Source organism: Bufo bufo, chromosome 6, assembly GCF_905171765.1.
Source record: "Bufo bufo chromosome 6, aBufBuf1.1, whole genome shotgun sequence".
NCBI lineage: Eukaryota > Metazoa > Chordata > Amphibia > Anura > Bufonidae > Bufo > Bufo bufo.
The window spans coordinates 117,978,720-117,986,961 of record NC_053394.1 but is presented as its reverse complement, the minus strand read 5'-3'; positions in this window follow the sequence as shown (position 1 = coordinate 117,986,961).

Below are 8,242 nucleotides of genomic sequence, written 5' to 3'. Positions count from 1 at the left end.
AGATGCAGTGGAATGATGCATAAAATGGCTTCCATTTTGAAGGCGATTCACAGAGTGGAGCACTTATATGCGCTTTTATAAATGTTTTATGATCCAATATTGCTTGTTTCAGAATTTCAGGTTGTTAGGCTTTGTCCACCTCTATGATATGGCTTCCATATATAATGGAAGCCACAGCACATTGCCAGGCTGGTCATGCTATGAACTCCATTGATAATGGGCTTGCTGGGTTTCTGTAGTTTTAATGGCATAAAAAAATAAAATAAAAAAAATGCATGCTGTGCTATTCTTAATGTGAAAATTTACAGAATGGAAAGCAGCAACACAGATGAACAGAGCCCTTAAAGGGGTATTCCAGTTTCGGTATTTGTCAATGTCTTAACCCATAAAGAAACAGTTTTCAGGGGTCCAGTATTACCCTTCTATCCTACTACTGTTCTCCAATTTTGATCTGTAATCCACTCTTTTTGTTATGGCACTTTCCCTTACATCACATGAGCTTGAAACAAACCTTCTGACTACACTGCCCATGATTCTATCGCACTGTCCTGGACCGAAATGGGTGGAGCTAATAAAACTCTGCCCATAAGTGGGTGGGGCTTACATGTCCCAATGTCTTTGCTTAAAGGGATTCTGTCATGAGATTTTAGCCCTATAAGCTAAACATATGCCCATGTCCGTACTAATAACATGAATCCTAAACTGGCCTTATTAATCCTGCTTGTGGCTCTATTAGCCCAAAAAACAGGTTTTTATAACCTGTCAATCGCCTACCTAAGGTGCCCAAGGGGACGTCCGTTAATACAGGGTGCCCGGCCGTCTGGTGCCCAGCGCCTCCTTTCCAGTCTTAATCGCCGCCCTACCTGTCTACAATGCCGCCTTCCTCACCTCAGCGCCGCCTCCGCAATCCTCCCGTCCCTCTGCCAGATCCGGCACCTGCGCATTAGGCGAAGTGCACATGCGCCCGGCCTGGTGCGCATGCGCACTTCGCTCAACGAAGCCACTGCCAGGAGTCCGCGGCGCATCAGGCTGAGCCTAGTGCGCAGGCACCGGATCTGGCAGAGGGACGGGAGGATTGCGGAAGCGGCGCTGAGGTGAGGAAGGCGGCACTGTAGACAGTTTTTTTATGACTTTGCTTGTATTTGTCGATTGGTACGCAAAAAAGACGATTACTCTTACCGGTAATTGGATTTTCCAATAGCCTCCACAACGGCACTCCAGGAGGGTGCCCCCGCCTCCCCAGGACAGGAAACAACGTAGAAGCTCAAACTTAAAACGCCCCCTCCCCTTACCTGCTTCAGTTAATGATATAGGACTCGGTTAGTTAGTTCAAGAACTGTATTGATATAATGATAACATAACATAACATTCCCACAATAATTGCACAACTTGGGTAGGGAATCCAGTGCCGTTGTGGAGGCTATTGGAAATCCAATTACCGGTAAGAGTAATCGTCTCTTTTCCCCGGCGCTTCCACAACGGCACTCCAGGAGGATTAATAGAGAAACAAACTCTAGGGTGGGACTACTGCAGATAAGACTTTTCTGCCATACAATAAATCATGATTTTGGAGTACATCTAATTTATAATGTTTAAAGAAAGTATTTGGATTCTTCCACGTAGCTGCTCTGCATATTTGCTCTACTGAGGCAGAGGCATTTTCTGCCCATGAAGCTGACACGGCTCTGGTAGAGTGCGCTTTGATCCCTTTAGGGGGTCAAGCTTCTCTGCAGGTAACAGAACTCAATGGTGTTACGGATCCATCTGGATATGGTACTCTTGCTTGCCGCTGATCCCTTATGCTGGCCCTGATACTGAAGGAGGAGATGGTCCGATTTTCTGAATACTCCTGGGGCTTCCAGGTAAGTTAGCAGACATCTTCTGACATCCAGATTATGGTATTTTCTCTCTAAGTCAGAGGCTGGATATTTACAAAAGTATGGAAGCGACACCTCCTGTTGGCGATGGAATTTTGAGGCCACCTTGGGTAGGAACATCGGGGTGTGTCTAAAGGATAATACGGTCCTCTAACACTGTGAGATAGGGTGCTTTGCAGGAAAAGGCCTGAATCTCGCCTACCCTTCTGGCCGATGTTATTGCCAGTAGAAAGGCGGTCTTTAGGGTCAGAAGCTTAAGTGGGATCTCCTTCAAGGGCTCAAAGGGTGCATACTTTAAAACCTCTAATACTAAATTCAGGTCCCAAGGAGGAATGGTAGAATGAATAAATGGGCATTTTCTGAATGCTCCTTTTATGAATCGCTTTATTAATGGTAAGTCTGCCAGCTTTACTTCAAGAAAGCTACTTAATGCTGAGACTTGCACATTTATGGTGTTAGGTCTGAGACCTTTGTCAAGGCCTGCCTGCAAGAAATCCAGTATGAGTGGAATATTAGCTTCTTGACTGTGGTATAGTCTGTCTCCTGCAAACTCCAGTAATGTTTTCCATGTTCTTTTGTAGATCCGTGAGGTAGAGTCCTTTTTACTACAAAGTAGGGTGGATATTACGGACTCTGATAGGCCTCTTTGTTGTAAGTGGACCCGTTCACTTTCCACGCTGTTAAATGAAGTCATGCTACATCTGGATGGAGCACTGGACCTTGGCATAGTAGTCCCGGATACGACGGGAGATACCAGAATTGACCTGCCGACAGATTGTAGAGGAGGGGAAACCAGGACCTTTTTGGCCAGAATGGAGGAATCAATATTAATTGTGCCTCTTCTACTATTACCTTTATAAGCACCTTCGGAATTATACTGTAAGGGGGAAAGGCAGACAGGAGGTCTTTCGGCCATGGACAGGACAGAGCGTCCACCATTAGTGGGTGATCCCTGCTGGAGAGGGAACCGAATAACTCAAGTTGTTTGTTCTTTTGATTTGCAAAGAGATCCACTTTTGGTAACCCCCATTTGAGACATATTTGCTTGAACATGTTGGGATCTAATGACCATTCTCCCACTCTTAGAACCTCTCTGCTGAGATAATCCGCTATTCTGTTTTCCTCGCCTTTCAGATGGACCGCTACCAGGGACTTTATATTCCTCTCTGCCCAACTGAAAATTTTACATGACAACTGTTGTAATTCTTTGTTTCTGGTACCCCCCTGTCGGTTTAAGTAGGCTACTGTGGTAGCGTTGTGGGAAAGTATCTTTACGTGATGGGATTTTACATACGGAAGAAGATACGTAAGAACTTCCAGCACTGCCGACAGTTCCCTTATGTTTGAAGAGGCTGCTGACATCTCTGGGCTCCAGGTGCCCTGAACTACCTGATTTCCTGTATGGCCTCCCCAGCCTCGGCTGCTGGCATCGGTTGTTATGATGATCTGATTCGCCGATCGCCAGAAAACTCTTCTTTGGAGATTTTTCTTTATCTTCCACCAGAAGAGAGACATTTTCACTCTTAATGGAACTTCTATTCTTTTGTTTAAGGAGCTTTGATCTCCGTCCCAGGATTCCAGGAGAAATTTTTGTAATGTCCTTGTATGATGCTGGGCCCATCGCACTGCGGGGATGGTGGATGTTAGATGTCCTAACAGTCTCATGGTGTCCCTTATGGACACTCTTTTGGCTTTGCAGAATTGGGAGATCTTTTGACTTATGATCATTTGTTTTTCTGGAGGTAAAAAGGACATGAGGTTGTATGAATCTAACAAGATTCCTAGAATTTTTTTCTGCTGACTGGGAACCAGGTCGGAGTTTTGGGTATTTATTAGCCAGCCTAACTCGGTCAGCTTTTCCTGCACCGTCTGCAGATGCCCCTGGAGAACCTGAAGAGATGAACCTGCTATCAAGAGGTCGTCTAAATATGGGACCACTATTATACCTTGAAGGTGTAGATATCCCGTCACCTCGGCCATGATCTTGATAAATATTCTTGGGGCTGATGATATCCAGAAGGGAAGTGCCTGAAATTGAAAATGGTACTCCTGACCTCCAAGGAGTAGTGCTATTCTGAGATATCTTTGGTATGCTCTGTGTATGGGAACATGGTAATATACGTCCGAGAGGTCTATAGTTACCATGTAACAGTTGCGAGATAGGAGATTCACTGTGGATCTGATCGATTCCATTTTGAATCTCTTGTAGGTCATGTATTTGTTTAGCTTTTTCAAATTGATTATTAGTCGGAAGGACTTGTTTGGTTTTTGAATAAGGAATATGGGAGAATAAAATCCCCGCCTTTCCTGATCTTGCGGAACTGGAACAATTACGCCCTTCTTTAGGAGAGATGATATCTCCAACTCTAAGGCCTGCTGTTTTTCTGATCTTTTTAACGGCTTGTTGATGGTGAAGTGTTCCGGAGGAGCCATATTGAACTCTAGTTTGTACCCCATGGATATGGTGTTTATAATCCAAGGGGCGGAAGAAATCTTTTCCCAGGCCTTGGAGAACATCCTTAACCTGCCCCCTACATGATGCCTGGCATCATTGACCGGGTTTAGAAGTGGATTCGAGGGTTGAATAGGAACCCTTTCCCTCTCCCTCTGGAGGATTGCCATCTTCCGGTACTGCCTTTTCTCTTCTGGTCTGGTCTATTTCTCCTTTGATTCCGAAAGGACCGACGCTGCTGATAAAACTTTGATTCTGAAGGAAATCCCTTCTTTTTGTCTGATGCTTTTTCTAAAATGTCCTCAAGGACTGACCCGAACAGCTTATCTCCCTTACACGGAATAGCGCATAGCTGACTCTTTGAACTGGCGTCACCGGACCAAGATCTAAGCCATATAGCTCTTCTTGTGGAATTGGAGAGGGCTGAGGATCTAGCAGAGAGTTTCACCAGGTCTGCGGATGCATCTGACAGGAAAGTACAGGCATGTTTTAGGGTAGGTATTGAGGCCAGGATCTCTTCCCTTGGAGTCCCTACCGCCAGGTGTTCTTCAAGCTGTGTTAGCCATACTGACAGGGATCTTGATGTGCAGGTAGAGGCTATACTGGGCCTAAGCATGGCTGTGTTTGTCTCCCATGCACGTTTTAAGAGACCCCCGCTTTTCTTATCCATAGGATCTTTTAAAAGGCCCATGTCTTTGAAGGGAAGAGACGTTTTTTTAGATATCCTGGCGACAGGCGCATCAATCTTAGGCTACTTTCACACTTGCGTTCGGGGTTCCGCTTGTAAGCTCCGTTTCAAGGCTCTCACAAGCGGCCCCGAACGGATCCGTACAGCCCCAATGCATTCTGAGTGGATGCGGATCCGCTCGGAATGCATCAGTTTGGCACCGTTTGGCCTCCGTTCCACTCAGCAGGCGGACACCCGAAAGCAGCTTGCAGCGTTTTTGTGTCCGCCTGGCCGTGCGGAGCCAAACGGATCCGTCCAGACTTACAATACAAGTCAATGGGGACGGATCCGTTTGACGTTGACACAATATGGTGCAATTTCAAACGGATCCGTCCCCCATTGACTTTCAATGTAAAGTCAGGAGTCCCCTATTAATATACCATCAGATCGGAGTTTTCTCCAATCCGTTGGTATATTTTAACTTGAAGCGTCCCCATCACCATGGGAACGCCTCTATGTTAGAATATACCATCGGATTTGAGTTAGATCGTGAAACTCAGATCCGACAGTATATTCTAACACAGAGGCGTTCCCATGGTGATGGGGACGCTTCAAGTTAGAATATACTGAGAACTGTGTACATGACTGCCCCCTGCTGCCTGGCAGGTGCTGCCAGGCAGCAGGGGGCAGACCCCCCCTCCCCCCTGTATTTAACGCATTGGTGGCCAGTGCGGCGCCCCTCCCTCCCTTCCCAGTATTAAATGTGACCAGTGTGGCCCCCCTCCCTCTATATTCATTGGTGGCCAGTGAGGATTCCCAGTAATAAATGTGACCAGTGCGGCCCCCCTCCCTCTATATTCATTGGTGGCCAGTGCGGATTCCCAGTATTAAATGTGACCAGTGCGGCCCCCCCTCTCCCTCCCCTAATTAAAATCACACCCCCCCATCATTGGTGGCAGCGAAGAGTACCGATCGGAGTCCCAGTTTAATCGCTGGGGCTCCAATCGGTAACCATGGCAACCAGGACGCTACTGCAGTCCTGGTTGCCATGGTTACTTAACAATTTTTAGAAGCATTATACTTACCTGCGAGCTGCGATGTCTGTGACCGGCCGGGCGCTCCTCCTACTGGTAAGTGACAGGTCTGTGCTATAAGCAATGCGCCGCACAGACCTTTCACTTACCAGTAGGAGGAGCTCCCGGCCGGTCACAGACATCGCAGGTAAGTATAATGCTTCTATTTATTGCTAAGTAACCATGGCAGCCAAGACTGCAATAGCGTCTTGGCTGCCATGGTAACCAATCGTAGCCCTAGCGATTAAACTGGGACTCCGATCGAAACTCTCCGCTGCCACCAATGATGGGGGGGGTGATTTTAATTGGGGGGGGGGAGAGGGGAGGCCGCACTGGTCACATTTAATACTGGGAATCCGCACTGGCCACCAATGAATATAGAGGGAGGGGGGCCGCACTGGTCACATTTAATACTGGGGAGGGAGGGGGTCTGCCCCCTCCTGCCTGGCAGCACCTGACCTCTTACAGGGGGCTATGATTCGCACAATAATTGTGCGGATCACAGCCCCCTGTAAGAGATCGGGTGCTGCCAGGCAGCAGTCATGTACACAGATCTTTTAGTATATTCTAACTTGAATCGTCCCCATCACCATGGGAACGCCTCTGTGTTAGAATATACTGTCGGATCTGAGTTTTCACTAAGTGAAAAATCAGATCTGTAAAAAACAGTTATGCAGACGGATCCGTTCTAAACGGATGCAAGCGTTTGCATTATAGGAGCGGATCCGTCTGTGCAGACACCAGACGGATCCGCTCCTAACGCAAGTGTGAAAGTAGCCTTAGGCGTCTTGTCCCACAGAACTGAATCCTCTTCAGTAAATGGATATTTCCTTTTAAAGGAGGCCAGGATTAAATTATTTTTCTCAGGATCTTCCCATTCCTTTTTAATCAACGTTTTAATGTTACTATGGACAGGAAAGACCTTCCTCTTCTTTTCTCCTAGCCCCTGGAACATTCTGTCCTGCACGGACTGAGGCTCCTTAGTCTCTTCTATTTTCATTGTGGACCTAATGGTCCTTAACAGCCTTTCTGTATCTTCTGGGCTACAAAGGGGTCTCCCTGATTCCTCGTCAGAGGATTCAGTTTGCTCAAGGGATAATACTTCTCCCTCCTCAGAGTCAGGCTCCGGCTGATGGTCCGACAACTGAGATCTTTGAGAGGTAGAGGGCTGAGGGGAACACGAAGGGAGCCTTGTGTCAATTGCTGATTTAACCTCTTCCTTAATCATATCTCGGATTGATTCAAGGAAAGAGGGCGATTCCCCCGAAACTATCTTGTCCGTACATTTTGGACATAGTGACTTCTTTGATTTAGAGGGTAGGGATTTTCTACAAATTGCACATCTTTTCTTGGATAAAGACTCCTCAGATCTTCTGGTGCTGGTGTCCTTGCCCTGAAAGATAACATTTGAATCTTTTCAGGGCTTGTAATAGGGCTACACTATAACACCAGCACCACACCAGTGAGGGAATAGCAATGTGCCTCCCCCCCCCCCCCCAGCAGGGTCAATATCAGACAGGAAGGAGGCTTACCGGGCTCTGGGCGGCAGGATCCACAGGCTTACGGGACTCAGGAGCTTCCACAGGAGCCGACATGTCACGGTCAGTGATGCAGGAAGCCGAACTCCGCGCTCCCAGCCCTATATCCGCCAGTCCTCTGACGTCACCCGCCACCGGAAGTGACGCCGAGGACTGGCAACTTAACTTCCGGCCTGTGCGCGCGCGCGTGATCCCTCGTTTCCGCAATGAGCCAAGGAACGGAAGCCCGGGGCTGCCTTCACAGAAGGACTTATGCCAAAGGAATGGGGACAGGACTTGTCAACCCCCGACCTCTGCACGACCCTCCCGGATGGGGCAAGTTATCCAGGCCGTGCGCAATGAACCCCTGACGTAGCAGGAGCGGCTTCTACGCGATCCCGAGGACAGGAAACAACAAACTGAGGCAGGTAAGGGGAGGGGGCCTTTTAAGTCTGACCTTCTACGGGGACACCCTCCTGGAGTGCCGTTGTGGAGGCGCCGGGGAAAATATATAATAAACAGTTTAATGAGAAAAACATAACTGCTCATTAAAAGGCCTTTTAGGGTACTTTCACACTAGGGTTTTTCTTTTCCAGCACTGAGTTCCGTCAAAAGGGCTCAATGCCGGAAAAGAACTGATCAGGCATATCCCCATG